Here is a 25,387-nt window from a genome sequence, read left to right on the forward strand (position 1 = left end):
ATAAAACATTGGCAAGATTTAATTTTTTTGAACTTTCATTGAGAACCGAGATCTCTTGGTCACTCCGATCCGAGTGCTAAAAAGAAATTATGTTTTGGGGAGCTTATCGAAATGGGTTAGGCAGTTTTCTCAAAAGCATATACAATTTGTTATACATTGCATTGGCTCACCAACAGGACCCTGTAAGTGAATCACCCTCGCACATTCAGGCATTTATAGAATGGCTAGCATTGTAGATGGAGCAATAAATTATGCATTACGATAACTGTTTTCATCACATAATAAATAGACGTATGAATAACAAATTTCTATATAAATTACTAAGCGACAAACCATTCCGCAAGTTGTTAACAGTTTTTGCTCTCACAGTTTTCTGCCAATAATTGTCTGTTAGTATTCAGTTCCACATATCGTTTCTCTGTGGATCGGATATTTGATTTGTGCTTACTAAAGGTTTGATTGTTACGGATGTACCTGAATTGTAATCATTGCAGAAGTGTTGTTTTGACTTATTTTTACTTAAGGAAAAATCGAAATATGACGTCCATCGTTTTTCGAGATTTCTAAACACCCCCCTCCCCCCTGTCACGCTTTTGGCAATACCTAATACATACACTGTCACACTTTCGTAGACCCCCTGCCCTAAATGGTGGACGTCATTTTTGGGTGACCCCTAAACATATATGGCACAGCACGCTTATACACGACATGAGCTAAACAATATTACTACAATATTAAATAACCTTCATAAACTTGTCAAAAGATTTCACCATAAATTTCAATGAAAAAAAAAAAAAACTTAAAAAGCATAAAAAAAACTTCAACATTTCTCTGTAAAATCTTTCAGGAAGTCAGGAATTTTTCAAATATATTTTCATGGAACAGCTCCCTAGTTATGTACTACGAAGTCTCTCTGCTCTTTTTTGAAATAATAAGAAAGAAAGTACTGCAGAAGAAATTTCAAGCATTCCCTTCAGGATTTTACCCAATAGTTTTTCTTAAAAGTTGTCGAGTCTTCAGGGCAATATGTAATCGATTTCAATGAAAAATTCATTTAAATGTAGGGTCCATTTCTAGGAAAATATCAGAAAATCTTAAATGATAATGATTTAGTGATAGCAATGTCACTCCAACCACGCAATGGAAAAAAATCTCGAATGAATCATAAGGTAAAAAACTTTGGAGGGTTTTTAAGGGAATTTTCCAGGGAGGATCTGTAAAAAAATTCTGTTCGCATGACATGACATAATGTACGTATAGTGGAATTACCTTATGCGCTACTTAATTATACAAGGTTGATGTATAACAAGGCATCAAATAAGACCTATCGAATAAAAATAAATGCAATGGCTTATGATACGTACGCAGTTTTTTTTTTGCAAATTAATCTGAAGAAGATCTAGGAAAAAAAAAACCCAATGAAAGCCTTGGGAAATAATAGAAAATATGTGCTTGCGAAGAAACTGTGAGCAAATTCAAGAGTGTAATGTAAAATTTTTAAAAAATTATCAGTAGCTAATTTCAAAGAAATTGGGGAAAAAAAAAGTCTCAAATGGCGAACAGACTCGTATTTTGAACACTCGAATCTTGTATGGTGATTTAGTTGAACCGTTTCACTGAAATATATCATCAAATATCTAAGAAATGATAGTCATTTGAATGTTTTCCAAAATATTTTAGACACTGGCAGTTGTAATTGTCCCCTAGCTCAAGGTCAGGAAAACTATCTTAAGAGAATTAATTTTCAAAATTTCAATTCCAAAACCGTTTTGTCTCAAATTCCGAGTGGTCTTATACTCCGAAAACTCGATTTCCTATGGTGATATTGTTGAATTAATTCACTTAAAGACGTCATCTATTTTTATGAAATGACGGTTTACTGCAACTTAATTTTAAAAAACTATATTTATTAAACTTTTTATTTTTCAAGCTGTTGGGTATTCCAATCAAGATGTTTAGAATATGAGACAGTGTTAGATATTTGAAGCAAAAGTTTATTCAAATTTTTTCGCATACAGCGTTGAAAATAAAAAAAAAGTAAAAAAAATGCCGATTTTCACACAAAATGGCCATGTTTGAGTGTCCGTAGTTCTGTGTGTAATTAAATTTTGACGGCAAACTTTTAATAGTGTGAATTTTACCCCTTCTTTGTTGTGTGGCACAATTTCTGTTTATAGTTATTTCACATTAGTGTTATTCACTTTTAAAATTCCACTTTGAAACCGTTAAAAACTTAGAGACAAGGTATAAATATTATTTTTGATTCGACGCCAAAATTTCACATAATTTGGATCATTACATAGAGAACTACAGGCCATCAAACATGGCCATTTTGTATAAAAATCGGCAAGAGTAAAAATAGTGTTTGGGGTTTTATCTGAATAAGCCGATCAATATTCGGAGAGTGTTACAGTTCGTGAACTATAACAGTTCGTGGCGCATTGCAATCGGAGAGCCTTATGAATGTTGCTATTCTCTCTTTCGTTTGGTATGTGGTGAGAGAGCAACTCTCACACACTGCAACGGTATCGAGCCATATTCGGGTGATTTATGTTTTGCATGAAATTAACAATCACTTTATCACTTTCATGTAAAGGAAAATAATCCCCTCTGTGTCTTGATCCGAATGAGAATGTATCAGCGAACGTTACAAGTGGAGCAGGGATTCGAAGTCAAATTTTCAAAAATCTGGAAGATGGAGATTTTTTAGAAATTCATAACAAATTTTATCTGGATCCTACAGATTTTTGTAAAATGGGGCCTTAAAAATCTGGAATATTTTAGACAAATATCGAAGGTAACGCTGGGGTGGTGTGTGTCTGTCCTCGTGGCTCGTGACCTTACACGAACGATAAATGTCACGCGTGTTGTATGAATGCAGGTGAATAAATGGGATAAAATTGACTTGTTGAAAAACTGAGCTAGAATCCAAAGTTACATAATTTTTCGTGCTCCGGAACTATTTTTAAAACACGTTTGAATTTAGTATGGACATCGCGTTTGAATCACCCCTCGGCAAATTTGACTTTGGGTGGAGCTGTCATTATGAAAAGTTGAAATGTCGTTGAGTCGACGGAATGAAATCTTATTTAATAATTTACTATATCAAAATTAAGATATTAAAGCGCAATAAAATCGTGTTACACCTAGAAAAATGTGCTCTTTCGATCAAGTTAAAAAAACGATGAATTTTTCATCACTGAACAACCCACTTATGGCTCGTGTGTCAATGATCGTTGAATTTTCCAAAGCCTGGTTAGTTCCACTAACATGCTTTTTAAATTAACAAGTCCGCTTATTTGCCCTCCTACTTTTTTAAAAATGTTGCAATTTATACCACAGCAAGCTTTAAAACGATATTAAAATAATGATTGATAATTAATAAAAAATCAATTATAAATAATAAGGTTTCTGATATCACAAAATGACGTATTTTAGGGCCACTGAACTGTCTTTTAATGCTCATATAAGACATCAATCAGACGGTCAAAATTTAAAAGGTTGCAATAGTTAAAGTTAAATCCACATAAACTTCTCTGACGTGTGCTATAACAATGCGTGCTAATTTTGTAAAATACATACCCCGTTCAATCCATACTTCCTTCATTTTAGAAGTTTGGATGAATTGGCGTTGCAGTTCTAAAATCCTATTATATGAAAAAAAAAAGACAAATAGTGGGAAATGCAAAAGTTTATCTTCTTAATCGCATGCTAGAATCGTCGGATCTAGTGGTGACGAGCTTATAAAAAGTGACATTGAAGCTTTCTCAGCTATTAGTATCGAATAAAGCGTTCATGCAAAAACTTGATTATTCAGGTGAGGAGGGAACTGAGTGTAACAAATTTGGATGTTTCTATTTAGTACACTTGAGATAAGAATAATTAATTGAGAAACATGAATTTGTTTCGCCCATTATATAGTACAGATATAAAATTTATGCGGTAAGAAACATCATTTTTATGGAAACCACTTGAGCACTCGCACCGGCAATTTTTATCAGAACAGAAATGCGCTTGATTTTACAATGTCTGTAGTCGAAATCAGATTGATGATATTTATTTCTGTCAAATGTACCAGTTCACTATTGACGTAGAAAATTGTTCTGAAATACCATGGTAGTTAAAGAATGGGCATAGTCAGCTATAATAGTAATATGTACCAAACATTTTTTTCCAGTGTACATATATAACAAATAAACTATTAAGATGAACAAAATAATGACTTTTCGTTCGAAAACTTCAAACTTAAAGCTTTCAATGATGATTATGTCAATTATGCGTAGTTATAAATTGTTATAAATAGTGCTCAGATACGCATAATCAATACTTATAAGTAAAAATATTCAATTTTTCAACTGGCAGAAAAGTGGCAAAGACACTCGAAGACACGGATGAGTCCACCTGGAAAACATAGTAAAGATGTTGGTCTATCTAATGCATGTAATTTTGTTTGCAACTTTTTGCAACTTTTCGAGATATTTTAGTGTAAGAAAGGTGAATTTTCCACAATAAAATGCTTATAACTCATAGAAAAAATGAAGAAATTGTCTTGGTATGCTCAACAAAGTTTTGTATTTTGAAAATACATACTTAGCTCTAGAACATTGTAGGCCATTAAAATCACTGTGAAAAAAGTAAAGTCAGTATTTGTACTTTTGAAGTGGTTTTTATATGAAAATCGCTATAAATCCTTTATTTTAATAGATAGAATTAAAGTGTATTCGACAACTTTTCTTCATTGAACAATTCCTATAACTTTGTCGAAGACATTTTTAACGACAAACAGACAAGGCTTTAACGACAAACAGAGAAAATAAAATTTTTATATCACTAATGAGTAAATTAATCAAAAATTTGTGCATGTCAAAAGTTGGTGCTTAATATATGCACTAACTTTGCCGAATATAGTATGGCAAAATTTTCACTCTTTGATACTGAAAAAGCTGATGATCGTGTTTTTGGGTTTTAAACCACTGTGCAGTGCTGCGAATATTGCATATTGAATATTCCTAGTAATTGATTTCCGATGCTTCCCCGTGATTCTGCTCGTTATGATAAATAATATGGTGATCAATTATCACAGTGAAAACATTTTTATTGTATTTTTATTTGTGAAAATGCTCTAAAATGAAGTTCAAAGAAGGTTGAAAAAATGTGTTTAAGAAGAAGTCAGCCCTGTCGTCCTGCTTAGTCGCGCTTAGTCGACGACTAAGAAGCTTTTCTCAGATTTTTTTTTAATTTTTTACCCGAAGTCATAGAAACTAAAATGTGCAAAATCAACAACAATCTAACACCCCATAAGATATCAATCGAAATTTCCAACCTGTACCTACCAACGCTCTGTTACCTTATTTCTCTCAGAACTTCATATAGAACATATTACCGCCCTGTAAAAATTCCATCGAAATTTTTGAGCTGTATCAACGCCCTAGAGTTATTTCACATTATTCCACGTAGATCAAAATTGAAAACTACAAGCTGTATCAACGCCCTGGAGTAATTTTACTTTGTCCCATATAGATCTGTAACATCCTAACGCCCTGTATGACATCAATTAAAAATTCAAGCTTTATCAACGCCCAAGAGTAACTTGACCACCCTTATGTAGACCAAGTGCATCTTTACGCCCATCTTCACGTCCCACATCACTTGAATATTTTAAGCATTATCAACGCCCTGGAGTAATTTGGACTCGTGCCATGTAAATCAGCTACATCTTAACGCCCTGTGGGACAAATGTCAAGATGTGCAAACGCCCTTGACTGATTTGACCTTGTCTCACGTAGATCAGGTGTGCCTTAATGACTTGCATCGATTGAAAGCTACAATCTATTGACACCCTAGAGTGATTTGAACTTGTCTCATATAGATCAGCAGCATCTTAACGTACGGCTGTAGGACATTATTAAAACAAATCAAGCTGTTTAAAAGCCCTAGAATAATTTAAGCTCATCCCAAGTAAATCAAGTGCATCTTTACGCCCTTTGTGACCTCAATAGAAACTCCAAACACTATCAACGCCCTGGAGTAATTTGACCTAATCCTATGTCGATCAAATACATCTCATCGCCCTGTAGGACATCAATTGAAAATTCAAGCTTTATCAACGTCCTGGAGTAATGTGACCTCATTTTACGTAGACAAAGTGCATCTTTACACCCTGTCGGACATCAATTGAATATTCCAAGATTTATCAACGCCCTGGAGTGAATTGACCTTGTTTCATGTAAATAAGCTGCATTTTTACGCCCTGTGGGACAAATGTCAAGATGTATAAACGCCCTTCACTTATTTGACCTTGTCTTACGAAGATCAGGTGCACCTCAATGCCCTGTATCGATTGAAAATTCCAATCTGTATTGACGCCCTGGAGTAATTCGACCTTGTCTCACGTAGATCTTAGATAAGGTGCACATTAACGCCCTGTAGGACATCCATTGAAAACTCCATGTAGTATCAACGTCTTGGAGTAATTTGGACTCGTGTCATGTAATCATTTATATTAACGCCCTGTTCGATATCTATTTTCATTGCCTTACGACCTTGCCCAATGACCTTGTCTTACGTAAATCAGGTGCAACCTAATGCCCTGTATCCATTGAAAATTCCAAGTATCCATGCTCTGGAGTAATTTGAGCTTATTTCATGTAGATCAGGTACATCGCCATGTAGGACATCAATTAAAAATTCCAAGCTTTTGCAACGCCCTGGAGTAATTTGGCCTTATTTTACATAGTTCAGAAATATCTTAACACTTTGTATAACATCAATCGACCAAGCTATATCAATAGTCTGAAGTATTTCTGTTTTATTTCATATAGATCTTTGCAAGATCTGGAGGATATTTATGCCCTGTTGAAAAACAATAGAAATTTCTTAGCAGTATCAACGCCCTGGAGTAATTTGACTTTATCCTTTGAAGATCAGGTGCATCTCAACGCTCTGATTGATGTCATCGAAATTGTCAAAGTATATCAACGCCCTGGATTAATTTGTTCCTTTCTCACGTATATTAAGTATATCTTAACGTCCTATATGCCATCAATTGGAAATTCTAGCCTGTTCAACGTCCTGGAATATTTTAAGCTTTTCTTATGTAACGCATAACGCATCTTAACGCCCTTTAGAACATCTATTGAATATTCAAAACTGTATTACCGCCCTGGAGTAATTTCACCTTATTCTATGTAGATCAGGTAGATCTCAATGCTGTGTAGGTCATGAATTGATATTCCAAGCTCTATCAACATCCTGCAGTAATTTATCTTAATTCTACATTAATGAATTGAATCGTAACGCCATGTAAAAATCAATCAAATTTTTCATTCTGTATCAACGCCCTGAAGTGATAATACTTTGTTTTACGTATATCAGCTGCATCTTAACGCCCTGTAAAAAAAAACAATTAAATTTTGTTTGCTCTACGACCTTAACTAACGTATATCAAGTGGAGAGTAGTATTTGGTACTTTAGTTGCGTCGTCTGCTCTTGCGAGAACGAGCGATGCAATCAAGATCAATGTTGATTGTGTATGCTGAGCAATTTATTTATCATATTGGTGAGTTCTTTCCGTTTTATATGTTGTTTATAATATCTATATTTTGTCTCATATTATATTTCCATACTATTTGTCAAACGATTTTGCTACTTTTCCTCAAATGATAGTTACCCGAATAACCCTTTTCCTCGAATCCCATTTTTCCAAATGACCTGTCACTTCGAGAAGTGATGCAGTTCATGAAGGTGCAAGAATAGTTCTCAGTGACAGAGTGCTACCAGATGCCTGGTCCGTTCACTACTCTGAAATGTAGGAAGTTGTGAAACGGGATATTCGGAGAATAGACATTCAAGGGACTGACGTTCGAGGAAACGTCATTTGGAGAATCAATATTTAGGGCAAAGTAGCACAATCTCTTAATTAAATGGACTCTATGCGATTTATCCCAAATATTCGGTATTATTGAAGAAATTGTTGATTAAATTATCTTGAGAGATGCTTCGATAACAGCACGTGATTATTAAGAGGCCCAAGACCACTCTCGAAGTTTGATGAAATATGTTAATGTTTAAAGCTGAAAAATCTTCAACTTATATGACCAATAATTTTCAAGTGAATTTTCATAATCAAGTATGCAAAAAGAGCAGCATTTTCGTGTTATTAAATTTGATGAAATTCTGTAATTGATACTTGACAATTCGAAGATTCACTAATATATCCAACGTAAAACTACAAAAGATAAAACCATAGCAAAATATATTAAAACACAGAACAATTGTGGACTTTTTTTTCATTTTGATATCACTTCAAGAGCGATATTTTATTTTAACTTAAGCCAGCCGTAGCGGTAAACGCGCAGCTATTCAGCAAGACCAAGCTGAGGGTCGTGGGTTCGAATCCCACCGGTCGAGGATCTTTTTGGGTTGGAAATTTTCTTGACTTCCCAGGGCATATAGTATCTTCGTACCTGCCACACGATATACGCATGCAAAAAATAGTCATTGGCACAGTAAGCTCTCATTTAATAACTGTGGAAGTGCTCATAAGAACACTAAGCTGAGAAGCAGGCTCTGTCCCAGTAGGGACGTAATGCTAGAAAGAAGATTTGGCTGAAAATTGAACACCTCTTCTTAAAGTTAAAAAAATAATCAAACGTTCTACATGTCATGCTTTTAGAAAACTCAAAAAAAGTCTCTGGTAACTTAATTATTTGATTTATTTTTTCAAGAAATAAATATAATATTTTTCTATATGTACACTCCCGTGCAAAAGTTTGGGTTCACCCCCTCTAAAACATACAAAAGTGTTCTGTCCATATCTCTGTGATTACACGTCCAATTGAAACTCTTTAAGCCGCATTCGAAAGGCAAAGAGTTATTCTTACTTCGTTTGTATTTTTTGAAAAACATTTGTTGAATTTTGTTTTCAAAATTTCTACTTAAAGTTGTTACATTTTTCAAAAAACACATTGAAAAATCATATCTAATTTCCTCAGCATTGGGTCGACCAAAATTTTAAATCAATGTGTCATTAGTATCGTAATCTTATATTCTTTGAAGAGACCCCACGAAATGTTGGCGGAAAAATCTGGAAAGTATTCAAAATCAATGAAACAGTCAGTCAAGTCATCGTGCAAAAGTTTGTTTTGAAATTTTGGTCGATCCAATGCTGAGGAAATTAGTAATGTTTTTTCAGTGTGTTTTTTAAAAAATGTCACAACTTTAAGTACAAATTTAGTAAACAAAGTTCAAAGAATGTTTTTGGAAAAATACATACGAAGTAAGAATAACTCGTTGCGTTTCGAATGCGGCTTAAAGAGTTTAAATTGCACGTGTAATCACAGAGATATGGACTGAACACTTTTCCATGTTTTTGAGGGGGTGAACCCAAACTTATGCACGGGAGTGTATATATAATATATGAATACTTTACGTTCAAACATAATCAATCATTTGGAACATTGAATCTTAAGTATTAATTTATTTATGCTTAACTTTAAAACTTTTCTTTGCTTCCTAATCTAATTTTCTTAGTCTGACAGGACTGAGAATACGCATAATACTTCGTTAAAAATGTTTCGAGTTATGGTTGAGTAATTATCGCTGAAATGTGATTACCATTGGCATACATAATTAGAATTACAGTTTGTGTCATATTTCGCTTCAATTTCATAAAACTAGAGGAGAAACGTTTTGGTTAATTAAAATTGGGAGGCGAATGAACTGGCTAATCAAGTTTAAACCCTCATATATAAAAAATAACTCAAAATGCTGAACCCTAGGCTTGACAGTTTGTAAAAAGCTCAGTTTTTTGAAAAATAAAAATCTATGTATTTCTTCCGTATCTTCCTTCTCATATATTCCTTGAAACACAAAGCAATCTTAGGGGCATCGCATGAAAGAGAAATGTACCGTAAACTGGGGAGAAGTTGATCAACTAAACGGGTGTTTAGTTCTCCAGATCCGTGCTCTTGAAAATTTGAACTTTGGCTTCGATTCATCTTCACCTTAAAAATAATCAAAATTGTTGTGGACATAGTTCATGTTATGACTGAATGTCAGACGATATGTAAGTGATGAAACGACACAGAAGCGGTTTCTTGAAAATGTATTGAACAATAATAGTAATTTTACATGTCAAATGATATAAAAGCTACGGAACTATGATCAAAATTTCCCGAATCAGACACTATCGTGTTTAAAATTGGAAATAAATTTACGTCATTCGGCTAGCTTATTTTATGTGCATCCAAAACAAGTAAAATCACGTGATGTTTGGTAAATACAGAGTTTTTTTTTCATAAATCCTATATTGAGGATTTTGCCCTCTCATAGACTCACACCTAAATAATTTTGTCACACCAAAATATTCTCCCACCATGTCTGCCACATATTGGATGGCGTCGTAGCTAACTAAACCAACAAGTAACGCACATGGAACGCATTATATTGGACTGTACATTGAGTGCAAGGTGCGTGCTTCTCTGAAAGTGCCATATAAACTGACGTGTGAGTATTTAACGAACAATACAAACTAGTGATTTTTTTCTGTAAACTTTCATTTTAGTCAGTGTATGTGAGGTTAAAGTATACCAGCAGCTATAACCAGTAAACCTGACAAGGACAAACATTTAAAATTAAGCTCTGTAATTCCCGTAACGCAAGTAGGTCACCTTTATGATTTGCGTTACGGGGTATAATCTAACGTATTGTTTTTTTGTTGTATCTGTTCTGGATAATATTTAAAAGTTAAGGTCGGAAGAATGTAAGAGAGTAACAACCCGAGCAAAGCTTGAGATCATATTGAAAACTAATTTTGATGTTGTGATGTCGTTAATTTTGATAACTCAGTTTGTTGTCATTTTGGTCGTTTAAACGGTTAAAATATCAAAACTGAGAGCTGAAAACGGTTCGAGTCTCTGCTATCATGGAGAGCGAATTGAGAACGCATTGAGATATACATATTTTCGAATGATATTGAAACGGGTCTGTTTTGTCACATGCTTTATTTTTATATTCTTATAGTGTTTAATTATATAAAACTAGTGGTCCCGGCAAACTTCGTCTTGCCATCAAGTAGGCTGTTGAAAAACACTAGTCCCGTGTAGAAAATGTCAGATTAGTTTTCTCCCATTTCCCCACTTTCCCGAAGATTTTCATAATTTTTTCTCCGCACAAACACGTCGGGGCCCTGGACGAATTCAACAGTGAAATAATCATGTAAGTCCAATCACCCGTTCTTAAGTTATTTCGTTACATACAAACATCATTCCGTTTTTATTTATATAGATGAAAACGTCAACAACAAATTGAAATGATTGCAGAACGAAAGCAATATATGATATCATACATTTCAATGACAAATATTATCAAATTCAACTTGATGCAGAAAACAAGATATGTTATCAACTTGCTTTCTTTTTGATGTTAGTCTTTGCTCAGGTAGCCACCAAGATCCACCTATTTGTCCTACATGATGAGAAGGTTGAAGTGGAAAATTGTGATTGAGTCATCTGGTTTCAATTTATGAGACAAGTTCTTTCCGAGTTCAAGTGTTTATCTTTCGATATCTATGAGGTAAACTATTCTGAATCAGTAGAATAACAGACTTACTGCCTTCCAAAATTAGCTTCAAGGAATCTGAATTTCTAATGCTTTGAAGCCTATTCACAGTTACAAAAAACGACTTAAAACTTTATAGGTAGAAGCAATATTTTTGGTTTATGGACAAATGGTCGAAAGACAAAAGGTCGAAAGGACAAAAAGTCGAAAGACAAAAGGTCAAAAGTGATTTGGTTGGTGGGAAATTTTTCCTTCTTTGGAAAAAGCTTTTTGACCTTTTGTACCTTTTTTTTGCTCTTCGACCTTTTGTATTTCGACCATTTATCATATATTCAATAAGGCTGATACAAATATTAAATTTCTTTTATGTCCGCGGCCACTTGGTAGGTACGAGGGGGGGGAGGTGGATAAAAACAAATAAGGAACAAAAAAATAAAAATGAAAAAAACAAGTTATTTTTTCGAATTTTTATTTTTTACGATGATTGTTAAACTTTTTTTAAACGTCCTCTGGATCATTATTTTACTTGTTTTTCACTTCAAAATTGAAAAAACCTAACTGATGTCAAAAAAATGATGAATCTTTTATTTTTCTCCCCTTCAAATTTTCGGATTTTTGAAGGGCGGGGGGCTGACATAAAAGAAAATTAATATTTGTATCAGCCTAATTTGATACGCTATAGTACCAATGCACGGTCAAAATCAGTATCATTCACCAGCTTAGTGGCCGAACCAGAATAAAATAACAGAATTTAAAGAAAAATTTCTTGCTTCGATTACAAAAATGGCCCCAGTTTCTACAAATGATTATCGCTAAGAGATTTGAGACCGGATACATGTTCTACTATAACTTTGCTGCTAGGGATACGCGACCAACCCTTTAAAATTTAATCAAATAATGATCGTAGAACAGATTGTTGGTAAGGGTTTCAAAAATGCTAAAATTTCATCAATATTTAATATTCGAACATCTTAGATTCGAACATAATGCTTCCTACACAGAAAAAAAATTGTTTCTGAATTCATCAACAAAAATCATGAACTCATAAAATTGTATGCTTCATGATACCATGAAATCGTGATTATTATGCAAGAATTTGTATGCTCAAATCTAACTGTCACTTTCTTGTCCTTAGTCAACGCGTTCCATGGCGATCGGTGATGTTTTCTAGTGAAATTATAAAAAGAGTTTTAAAAACGTTTAAATCACAATTAATCTTTCGAAGCTGTTAAATGTTCTAATATGTAATTGCAAGCCTTCATCCTGACTATGCAGAACCGAACTATGTTTGGCTTTGAGCGAAGATTTTGCTTGACAAGCTCGTCGGCAATTTTAACTGTTCAGATGTAATGCATTCCCCACGTCCTATAACAGAGTAGTTCTCAAAAGGCCTACGTTATCCGGCTGTTTGATGATGATTATCCATTTTCCACATCCACAGAGTCGTTAAGGAATTACATCACTCATGCCATTCACCAGCATTGTGTTAGCCCAGAGCAGTGCCGTAGCATCGGTTGGCCAGGTTGGCAAATAAGATGGCTTCCTTAGTCACAATACCAAATAAAATTCTTTGAATCTTACAACATCCTGAAGGAAATTTCTAAAGAAAACTGATAATAATATCCAGGCAATCCAGAAAAATGAAACAATCCAGAGAGAAATCTACAGAATGCATAACAAGATTCCAAAAGATAATTGAACTTCAGAAAACTTTGGCCGAATTTTACATATTTTTGAACAGGATTCTTGTGAAATCTTGGGCATGATACTCACAGAATCTTCTACATTATTGTGATAGAGTACGAAACATAATTCTCACAGAAAATTCCGAGCAGGCTTACAACCCCATTCAAGGGTGGTAATCGCGCAGTGGGTTGGATTCTAATTACTGGGGAGAAGTTGATCAATTTTGAGCGATTCTGTGCTATTATTCGAAGCAGGATGCATGTATTATCATCAAAATATTTTTAAAACCTGTACTGGTTGAATGTTTAACGAATTACATAAACGAAATTTTGACAAATTATTATCATAATTACAAAAACATTTTTTGGAAATCAAAAAGTGATGTTTCTGATTCCGGGGTGAAGTTGATCAATTACTGCGGTAGGTTTCCTAAAATAAAGAAGTATGCTATTCACTAAATTTGGGGTCTCTGAATCTGAAACAAGACTCAACAATCTTACAACTTATTGATAAATCGATTAATTTTTAATTGAAAGTTGTGAATTACATATTACACAACATTAAACGCCTGAAGGTAGGCAATTTTCTTTGAAATTAACAACCCTCTTACAAAAAGGTAATTTTTTCTCTAAAAAAAGAACTTGTATCCTCAATACAAATTCAAAACTGGATACACAGAACATATCTGGAATGTATGAAACAGTTTATTAAAATTGTAGCTTTGTATAGCAGTGGAAATAGTTGATTGTTTGGAGAAGAATCCTTCAACAGTTCATTGAACATTTCTTAAAAAATCTGTTTTTCCATGAAATAATTACCTTGAATGCCAAACCGAATTTATGAAAATCAAGAGAAGCCACAACTTAGAAATTGTGATAATTGAAATCGGGTGATAGCTCTTATAACAGTCTATACATGTGGGTACGGGAATGATCAACTTCTCCCCGCTGATCAACTACACCCCGAATTACGGTAGTCTAATTTAAAATAACTTTGGCGACCATTTCGAATTCGACTCCATTTTGAATTTTATCAGAAAAACGTGTTTCACCGTTAGCGCTTCGTTTTGAATTCTGAGATCAGCATTAAAAAGCTTATAAAAAACTGAGTTTGAGCAGCTGCATAAACTGTCCAATAATATTAACCGAATGAACGAATTTCTGATTAAATGCAAACATCATATTTTGTACAAGGCCATTTTGTTCTTAGTCAATTTATCAAACAAAAAGAAATAAAAGAAAGTCAAGTAATAAAAATTATCATACAATTCAGTTGTATTGTCAAAATAATGCTTTTGACTTTTGACGAAATGCAATAACAATATATTGTTTTAAAAGCAAAATGCCGAACATAAGAAAAAAAAAATAAATTTGAGGCAGACACAAAAACGTTTCCAAATAAACGGTTCAATGAGGTTTTAGGATTTACACTCGATGATCCGTTTCACATTGAGTGATAAGTTCTAAAAGACTAAGTTTGTTTCATGGATTGAGATTTATTTTTAAAGTGCACATCGTAATAGTCTTAGTTGTTAGACTCTAATAAATAGTCACAGGAATTGTTATGATAGATTGAATTGGTACAAGGAGTAAATAATTTTCACTTTTTACATTAGCAAATTTATCAACTGAATAATTTCAAGCCTATGTACTTGATCTCTTCGTTCCATATTTTAATAGAAATGGAATACAAACTAAATAAGTGCGAAAGCATATTGGCTTTCGTTTGTTAGGAATATATATTGAAGTATTTGTGATATCGGTAATTTTTATATATTAAATGTTGCTAGGGGTTTTTGGATTTCCGTTTATGATCTGTACAGACTAAAAGTCGAAACCCATTGGCTGTTTAACGATAAACTTGCGACGATCGACGCGCCATCATATTCCATATAACGGAGTGTATTAGAACCAACTTGGAGGTGATGATTTGGAGGTTATTTGGCAATTTGGAGGTTAAAGTCCCCTTCAAACACTAGCGATTTTGCGGTGGCATGTTGACGTTTGATGACGAATAGCAAATGTAACCTCCGTAATAGTTGATCCCTATATACTTAAATATGTGTGATATTTCTTATGAGAAAACATCATAACGCCTGGAAACAGAAGCGCCCTCTGGGCTATATTAACGCCCCCCTCAAAAAAGGACGACTAAGAAGCTCAAATTTTATGACGACAGGGCTGAAGAAGCTGGATGAAATGGCAATTTAGGTGCGGGATAAATTTGCAGTAATTTTGAGGTGATACGAGTAAATAGTAGCAGTTTTGCATTGCAAATAAGAGGAGAGTGACTAAAATTCTATCAATATGCCTATATAATTTTGCTCCAATCAAACACTGGGCAGAGGGGAATGAAATGAGAGGAGGTACGGTAAGTGGCATTCTGGTAGCCATTTATTGCTTCCCTTTATAAGTCTTTCGGAATATGAGCCTAAGCGGTACGATTTTATCGTGCTGTTTGGGATTTGAATCAATGTGTTCGGAACATCAGACATATTGAACTGAGTGTTCGGCATTTGAAGCAAAATGCTGTTGCACTGTTCGTGTCAAAATAATAGTAAAAGACGATAATGGTTATGCAAAATTACAAAAAAAAAAAAAAACAAAATAAAAATAAAAATATCACCTAATAGATAATAATATCAAATCATTTAAAGTCATTCATTGACATTCATAATGTTAGACAGTATCTCATTTACCTAATCCGTTTTATTCAATGCCATTCAAAATAAAAACGCTACCTTTGGATTTCTTATATCGTTAACTGAAACGCGATTGATTTATTTTCAGCACGGTTCGCATCCACAAAATCATGGGTTTTTTCGACCTACAGGACTGCACCGCTGTGATGCCATTTGCCCTGTGGTTACAAGAAAAATTCGACTTACGGAAATCCCGATGGAAATACCTACGCTATCGTTTTGCGATATCCTGCATGTGCATCGTAGTCATAGTACCGAAAATATTCCTGGGCTATCGTGACGACATTCGGCTGGTTCTTCGGGGCATCTCGGAGCTCATTTTCCAGGCCAACATTGCACTCAAGGTGGTGATCTTCGTGTGGAATCAGGACCATTTCGAACAGATGTTGGCTTTACTGCGTAAATGGTTTGAAAAAAGTGAGCTTAGTAATATAGTGACGACTTATCAGTCGACTTCGGCATGCTTCTGCTAGTGTTCCTTCGTTTGTATGTTTAAAATAATTTAAACTTCTAGTTTTTATTCACAAATTTATTATGGATAGCTTGTAGTTAAACAATTGAATTTTGATACATTTGTAGCTTTTTCAAACGGTTATGATAGTGAACCAAACAAGGCACTTCTCCGATGTAATCGTGTGAATGACTTATTTGCCAAAATATACTTCACATACCTGGCAGTAGTTGTCAATATCTTCAACATAGGTCCATTGATTCATTCGACGTTCATTTATTTGACCTTCGATCGAGAAAATAGTACCGAGCCAGTGGAGCTCACTACACACATGGAACAGGAGTAAGTTTCTGTTAACGTTCCACGCTCCGTCATCGTAATCATCGTCATCATCGAAACTTCAAAAGCAGTTTTTCTGTTCAAAACTAAAAATTATTCGATAAAAATGTGTTCACTGTACTTCGGTTGGAAAACAGAATACAGTGAACACATTTTCCTGTAAATTTTCTCGGGTTTGAACGAAAAAACTGCTTTTGAAAATTCTGAAATCAATGACGGATCCTGCCCCCTTAAGAAGTTCTCATGATTCTGATTGATTCACGCAACATCCATGCAGGTTCTACGGATTCGATATCCGCACCAACTTCCTTCACTATATGGGCTTTACGGCGTGTTCTATTCTAGCGTATTTCTCGGCAGCCTACATTATGGCAGTTGAGGCTGGATTTATATACTGTTCTTGCAAAAGCTGTTCCCAGTGTTTCAAAAGCAGTTCGAAGTGGTTTCATTGAGACTAGGGCGTCTAGCATCGCTGAAAGGAGAACGTCAAATGAGGGAGTTAGAAGACATTATTGCCATGCATGACGACGCTTACAGATGTCTTGAGCTTTTGGATAAAAACACCACGTTTGCTTCCATGGTACAGGTTATCAACTGCGTTCTGATGTGGTGTTTGATGGGCGTTTATCTCACTTATGGGGATTTTTTTTTATTACCGTACGGGTTTGGGCCGAAGGGTCTCAGATTTTCATGAAACTTTTTCCACAGGCAGGGCTCATGGATATATGAATAAAAAAAAATTGAGAAAAATTCAGGGTCGCCTATTTTTCCGGAAAACTCAGGTGGAAATTTTTTGTTTTCCCTTGACACTACTTACTTTGAAAAATCATAACTCAAGAACGAAGCATCGTAGAAACAAAGTTTTTACATAAAAATTTAAGCAAATTTTCTCAAAAATCCAAAAAAAATATGAACTGGAAAAAGTTCTCCACAAAATTTTCCACCGTTGGGAAAATTTGTAAAGAAAAGCCGGAAAAACTATGCCCGAACTCGTGGAAAATTTTCAAAAAAATATTTTCGAGAAGGTAATTTTATAAGCTTTAATCACTGAAATTTTTGGAATGCACTTTTTTTTCGTTTTTGAGTTATGGCCAATTTTGTGAAAAATGTCCAGATGTGCCATATAAGACTTTTCTTTGAAAAATCATAACTCAAGAACGAAACATTGTAGAAACAAAGTTTTTATATGAAAATTTAAGAAAATTTTCTCAGAAATCCAAAAAAAATATGAACTGGAAAAAGGTTTTCCACCGTTGGGAAAATTCGTAAAGAAAAGCCTGAAAAACTATGCCCGAACTCGTGGAAAATTTTCAAAAAAATATTTTCGAGAAGGTAATTTTATAAGCTTTAATTACTGAAATTTTTGGAATGCACTTTTTTTTCGTTTTTGAGTTATGGCCAATTTTGTGAAAAATGTCCAGATGTGCCATATAAGACCTTTCTTTGAAAAAACATAACTCAAGAACGAAACATTGTAGAAACAAAGTTTTTATATGAAAATTTAAGCTAATTTTCTCAGAAATCAAAAAAAAATATGAACTGGAAAAAGTTTTCCACAAAATTTTCCACCGTTGGGGAAATTCATCAAGAAAAGCTGGAAAATCTATGCCCGAACTCGCGGAAATTTTTTAATAAAATATTTTTAAGAAAGAAACTTTATAAACTTCAATTCTGGTGCCTTTTAGGATGTACTTTTCTTTAGTTCCTGATCTATGGACAATTTTGTAAAAAGTGCAAAGGTTTGCCATACATGCCTTTTCGTTTAAAAATCATGACTCAAGACTCATCATGACTTGTCGAACCGGATTCAAATTATCTCAAAAATATGAAATTTTTGAAAAGGAATCAGTTTCCCAGGACATTTTTCACTGTTTATGAAAACAAATAATGAAAACCCGATTAGCTATTCCAGCTTTCAAACAAAGTGTATTTGAAAAGAGCGATCAATAAGATCCAATCCTACAATATTTTTCAATACGCTCATTTTTCGTTCCTAAAACATGATCAAATATTGCTAGGATGAGCTGTTTGAACCATATATTTACAAATTTATAAGTTCATAAACAAAATTTCTTAAGAACGAAACTACATAGAAACAAAATTTTTTCAATCAGAATGTAGGCAATTTTTTCCTGTTAGGTAACTACAAAATTGACAGTTAAATAAATGGGTAGACAATATGACAAATAGGTATTTACCAATTCAAGTTTAAAGCGTTGAAATGGCTTGAGAATCATAAGTTTACCAAAAACTAACAAAGAGCAGTGAGAAAGTGCAAGTGTTGTCTATCAGCTGTATATTCTTCGTTATTATTTTTTGTAAAGTGAAAAAAGTTTTCCCGAAGCTGTTGAAATGGACAAAGTTCAATATTACGAATACAATGCTTTATGCTGTAACCCCTTCGGACTGGACGGCCACAAATCAGTAAGGACAAATCTACGATCGATCAGCCAAGGCCTCATCAGTAAGCTTCATTCGAATGGAGTTCGGTGGATTACGGAAAAGATGAAAATTTGCGTGAAGTGCTCCATTACCGGTGACCAGAAGGCACTCGTAACGGATCTTCCAGAAGCAATGGCGTTTGAGGAACAAGTTTCACCACTATCTTCGTTGGCGTCGCCAAAGGAAACTCCTTCCTCGGGTGAGTTAGTTGGTTCTATAAATAATGTACAAAAAATACAAGAGCTAGCTAAATTCTTGGAAATTTCTTTTCGAGTAAAATCTTCACGTTTGGATGCTTCTAGTAGTAACTATCGCAATGCTTCTATGGACGAAATGTTCAATCAAATTTTGAGTAAAATAAAGACTTGGTTTCCGCCTAATATTGTCGATGTTACAGAGGATTTTAATTCCGTTTTATTAAATTTGAACTCAGCTGTTACAAAAGCCGAACCTGACAAGCAAATTGAACTATATATATGGGTTTTCAAAGAAAAGGCTAATATGGTTATTTTTCACAAAATTGACCATAACTCAGGAACAAAAAAAAATACATCCTAAAAGTTACTAGAATTGAATTTTATAAAGTTTCCTTCTCAAAAATATTTTAATAAAAATTTTCCGCGAGTTCGGGCATAGATTTTCCAGATTTTCTTTATAAATTTCCCTAACGGTGGAAAATTTTGTGGAAAACTTTTCCCAGTTCATATTTTTTTGGATTTTTGAGAAAATTTGCTTAAATTTTCATATAAAAACTTTGTTTCTACAATGTTTCGTTCTTGAGTTATGATTTTTCAAAGAAAAGTCTTATATGGCACATCTGGACATTTTTCACAAAATTGGCCATAACTCAAAAACGAAAAAAAAGTGCATTCCAAAAATTTCAGTGATTAAAGCTTTTAAAATTACCTTCTCGAAAATATTTTTTTGAAAATTTTCCACGAGTTCGGGCATAGTTTTTCCGGCTTTTCTTTACAAATTTTCCCAACGGTGGAAAATTTTGTGGAGAATTTTTTCCAGTTCATATTTTTTTTTGGATTTTTGAGAAAATTTGCTTAAATTTTCATGTAAAAACTTTGTTTCTACGATGCTTCGTTCTTGAGTTATGATTTTTCAAAGTAAGTAGTGTCAAGGGAAAACAAAAAATTTCCACCTGAGTTTTCCGGAAAAATAGGCGACCCTGAATTTTTCTCAATTTTTTTTTATTCATATATCCATGAGCCCTGCCTGTGGAAAAAGTTTCATGAAAATCTGAGACCCTTCGGCCCAATTTGTACGATAATAAAAAAAAATCCCCTTATGTAAGATTTGACAGTGGACTATAGCATTTCAAAGTGAATTTCACCATATCCAATATGCTTTGCAGAATGTCAACTATAGTGCTGTCAATGTGCTGGTACTGTTTGGCTTGGTGACTTTTGAAACTTATGCACGCTATTTGCTTGGAACGGAGGTATCTCAAAAGGTTCGTAGCGGTTCTCAAGAAATTCACGTGGAAAAGAAAAGAAGCTTTTTATTTCCCGTTAGAAATTTTATTCTACGCTCTCAATTTTTTACATTCCCCTAGTTATAAGCGTTATAATAGGGATTTTTCACTTGAACCTGAGGTACCCAGTCTTATTTTGAATATGTATATGAGATTAGTTTATTAGTTTCAAGTCAATGCTTAAAAATCAAGATAGACTATTTACTTCCGGAGATATCGTTATTCACAAATTTTATTTGACCTTATCTAAAACAAAAACAATTTTCTTTCCAGAGTTTCGACGTTTATCAGGCGGTTTATAATTTTACCTGGCACGAGACTCCTGTACCAATACAGAAAAATCTGCTCCAGGTGCTACAAAGAGCACAGAAGAAAGTAGGACTCACGATGGTAGGGTTTTGCTACTCGGCTTACGTCGTTATGAAGAATTGTTTATAATGTTGTGTATCCATTTGATAATGGAATTACATGCAATACGTCAAACAGATTTTATTCTCATCAAAATCAACTGCAATTGAACTCGGCAAGCGAAAGAAAATGCAATAAAGAGTAAACAATCTGAGAGGTCGTGAGATTTGGTGAACATTCTGCATGGTGCATTTCTCCTTCTTATACACCTTTCTCATCCAACATCAAAATACGATCGATCGTCTCTTTTGACCTAGCCTTCGACTGTTTTCCTCAATAAACCAATCAAGAGCATTCATTCTCGCCCGCAACCCGGCAATGCGCATTGTGTATCGGCAATAAGCAATTACACGTTTCCGCTTCCACAAACAGCCATCAGAACTCGGGGCAGCCAATGCAATGGTGCAGCGACATTCGATTTCAGGGAAAGTGGTACAAGATGCCACATGAGTATATGCAACGTTTATCCGTATCCAATTCCTTATGCTGATCATGGTGTTTTATTTGCCGTATCAAATAAAATAAGCCATAAATATAGCCGAATAGCTATTCCACATCTATGGGCATAATTGTGAAGGTTCACCATAACTAACTGTGTAATTTGCAGGTTCAATCGCTCTGGGGCATTACGGAGTCGATTCCATTGGATTATTATTCACAAAGCTTATTTATGTATGTATGTTTATTTATTTGTGACGATAACCTATGTGACGATAACCTATTAGTTTTAAACTTTTTACAAGTTCAAGGAAGCTTATTCATGAAAATAACAATTTTAATAGTTTCATACAAGCTCTGGTGTTTGAAAAAATAATTCTTACGTGCACTTAATGATAACAAGAGCTGAGATTGGGTTATGGCCGATGAAAAATACAATGTCTGTTGAGGATCAAAGATGCATGGATAGGAGCATCTACTTCTTCTTTCTTCTTCTTTTTGGCATTAGGTCCTCACTGGGATGCCAAGGAAATTTATTTAACTTTATGAAAAGATCCTGGACTGACTGGGAATTAAACCCAGACACCTTCAGCATGACTTTGCTTTGTAGCCGCAGACCCTAACTACTCGGCTAAGGAAGGCCCCATGGATAGAAGCATCTTGATGGAAAAATGTGAGATGATTGATACGTGGAAGCAGTACTTTTATAAACCTCTGAATGGCACTGATAGCGTTGGCATTGAGGGTCAAGACAACTAAGGAAATGTGTTCGTCAGTACTGAAGTTGTGATCTCCAAAATTTTCGACGAACGTGCAATTACGTTTTACGGTCTTAGAGCTCCACCATGCCATCTACGGATTTGATAATTGATTTTACGACCGGTGAATGGTAGTGGCTAGTACGATCAGGGGCAACTTACAACTGGTATAACAAAGTGAGATGAAAGTCTATTCGGATAGTGTATTGCAATAAATGACGAGTTAAATTCTTAACGGGTAGTAAAGAAATGCGATTTCCATAACTGTATAACGTTCGTTTCATTAATGAAATCATTCAAATTATCCGGATGAGATTGTAAAATTGTATTAGGGGTATTCACTTAACGGCGTAAGTCCCCGCGTATATCGTGGTAAACTGATTAACTCAAATCTTTCACGAAATCTCGTAAACTGTGAAGGAAATATTTCAAATTGTTGAAATTCGTCAGTTTTTCAATCTAGGAAGGCATTGTTTATCCTTGTATTGCTGTTATGATGAGAATAACAAACAAACTTTTTCCCAATTTGGGAAATAAGGTCAGCAAATATTCACTAGTCGGAATTTTGATTAATAGGTGGTCTTAAGAGGTCTGAAATGTCTGAAGAACAGTCATAGAAACTAAATCTTGTCAATAATTAGGAGGGTCTTTGTAGGAGATGGCCCCAGGGGAGCAGATAGTGATACAACTGACGACGGTGTTTGCGCTTCAAGAACGAGTAGTGTGTTAAATTCTCTATATTCTCAAATAAATGCCTGACCCCATTCATGCAACCCAACTTAACAGAACCCAAATCCAATTTTTAATAGAATTCGGTTCAAGTTTTTCTTCAATTTAATCACTTTAATGTTGTGCAACATAATTTGACAACTTAACGATACTTGATCTTGCGACACACATTTTTTCATCTCTTGAATGCCACCTATCACATTCATGATTTTCAGTAATTATTATTTAAAACAGTAGCCAAATCTGCAAAAAGCAATAAAATTACATTCCATTTTTCAAACTCAAACAACAACATTCGTTGAAATGACATACGTATGCTGCGGGTAACTAGATTATTGGTCACTTTTTTGACATCGCACTGAGTCAGAAGAGAATTATTTCATTCGAAATATTTCTTCGCTCCAATTACGCAAAATCGCACGTTACGCAGCTTTAAGTGAATACCCCTATTGATTATATTTTGCGCCTAGACAGGCACTGACTCGTAACCGAATACAACCAACCAAGGAAAACTGCGCATGACATCCCGGACTCTCAAGCTTAGACATGCCGTCTCAAACACCACCCTTTGTTTAACGAATAATTTCGTTCCTTTTTGATTTAAAAAACTATGATGAAACAAAAATTATAATAAAAAATTGCTTTAAAATTAATTACTAGGACTAATCAAACGATGAATCGAAATGGTTTTCTGTGTCTTCAGTATTACGCGTTGCGAGAAAAATTTTGATTCCAGGAAAATTAAGATTTGTCGATCGCTAGATTTTCCGCCAATATCATCATAGTCACCGTTGACTGAAGAATGAAATAATTTTGTTTATGCTGCATCAAATGTCACGATAAATCTAATGACTTCAACGGGTCCGCCCATACCTTGATGAAAAACTCTCTTCAATTGGTCAAGTGACTCGAGTCAGCAATCCCTATGTGTGGGACGCTGATAGGTACCAGATTACACGTACACACATAGACATCTGTAGCATCTGGGTAACTTAGAAAACCGCGTATACTCGTTTCATATAAGATTTAACTTATTGGTTCCAACATAGCACTTTTGCATTTACTTCTACGTTAAAAATGTAAATATGGTATTAATAATGGGATTCCACCAGTTTGAATCCCACAAACAACGAGAAACTTTGGACACTGCCTTACATAAAACCTCGGAAGTTCAATACAAACCCACGGTCGAGCAATATGCATGAAGCTCGTAAGTCACAAAATTTAAGATACGTAATTGGATTTGCGAGCAATTATGGTTATAAATGCGATGAACACGTGCAAATGGAAACATATTGGCCTAAACGATAGGCTATCGTTATGTTGCAAATCTATCTTGTCAACGAATTGAAACATGTTCAGAACTGCAGTGCTTGCTGTGGTTCATTTGTACTGTGCGGAGATTGCTCTCTGCGCGTTATTTCCGCGAAGCAATCCAAATTTTTAAATTTCCCCGCAATACACCACAAACAAATAATGACGGCAACGGTTGCCACGAGATGAACAGCGCACTGTGATCAAACATCACAAATTGTTTGAACTTGAACACGGCTCACGTGAGCACAAGCTTTGAACAGAACAGAACGCGTTCAAATGCATCTCTGGTTTAATCCTCATCGAATTGCTGGAAGACAAGTTGGGCGATGTATCGCTCACTGCTTGAGAAAATTCCATAGCTGCTGATGCTCATCCAACGTACACCAAGACGGTCAATTTCTTGCAGAAACGTCCTCGTATACTCGAAAACATTTCGATTAATCGCCCACTAATTCCTGCTTTTAAGCCGTCTGCTTATCTTTCCGCTCAGAAGCAGCCCAACCAGCCAAGATTGAGTACTTTACACGCAACTGCATCTCTAGGTACAATTGCAAGCACAGCGTCCAGCAAGTTAGTATGATTACTGAAACATCCAGCAAAGTAGTTGTCAAACACTTAGAGTTGAAAATTGTTCCTCTAAAGGAGAAAAATATTATTCAGATATTGTTTTTTATTTCACAGATAATTTAAAGAATAGCTTAGTTCTGGGTAGGTAAGGAGTTGTAAAAGTTTAGTTCATGGAGTTTCGTGTGCATTCCAACGGAACCATTTTATTTACAGATACAACATGGAGTTCTGTGCAGATTATAATTTTCTGCGGGCCGCAGTGAAAAAGAGCTACAAAAAAACGCAACAAAATTCAAACAAACGGTTATTTTCCGGTGTTATTAAAAACTGCAGAAATAAAGAAAGCTTCCATTCATTGAGTCATGTGTTTTTTTTATAATAATTTCAGAATTAAAATAATTAATTTTTTTGCTGATTGTTCAGCAATATGCACGCAAATCGGCACATCTGAAAATTGCTGGTTATCCAGCAAACAAGCTGGGTTTACAGCACAAAAAAAAAACAGCGAG

General features: G+C 34.6%; 1 long non-coding RNA gene across 1 annotated transcript; it reads left to right on the forward strand.

The window, feature by feature from the left end:
• Positions 1-359: 359 nt before the first annotated feature.
• LOC110676780 lies at positions 360-16,643 on the forward strand. Its single transcript, XR_002500715.1, has 2 exons — positions 360-453; positions 16,035-16,643. It is a non-coding gene; the product is annotated as an uncharacterized LOC110676780 (long non-coding RNA).
• The last annotated feature ends 8,744 nt before the right edge of the window (positions 16,644-25,387 follow it).

This window comes from Aedes aegypti, chromosome 2 (genome assembly GCF_002204515.2).
Source record: "Aedes aegypti strain LVP_AGWG chromosome 2, AaegL5.0 Primary Assembly, whole genome shotgun sequence".
Classification (NCBI taxonomy): Eukaryota; Metazoa; Arthropoda; class Insecta; order Diptera; family Culicidae; genus Aedes; species Aedes aegypti.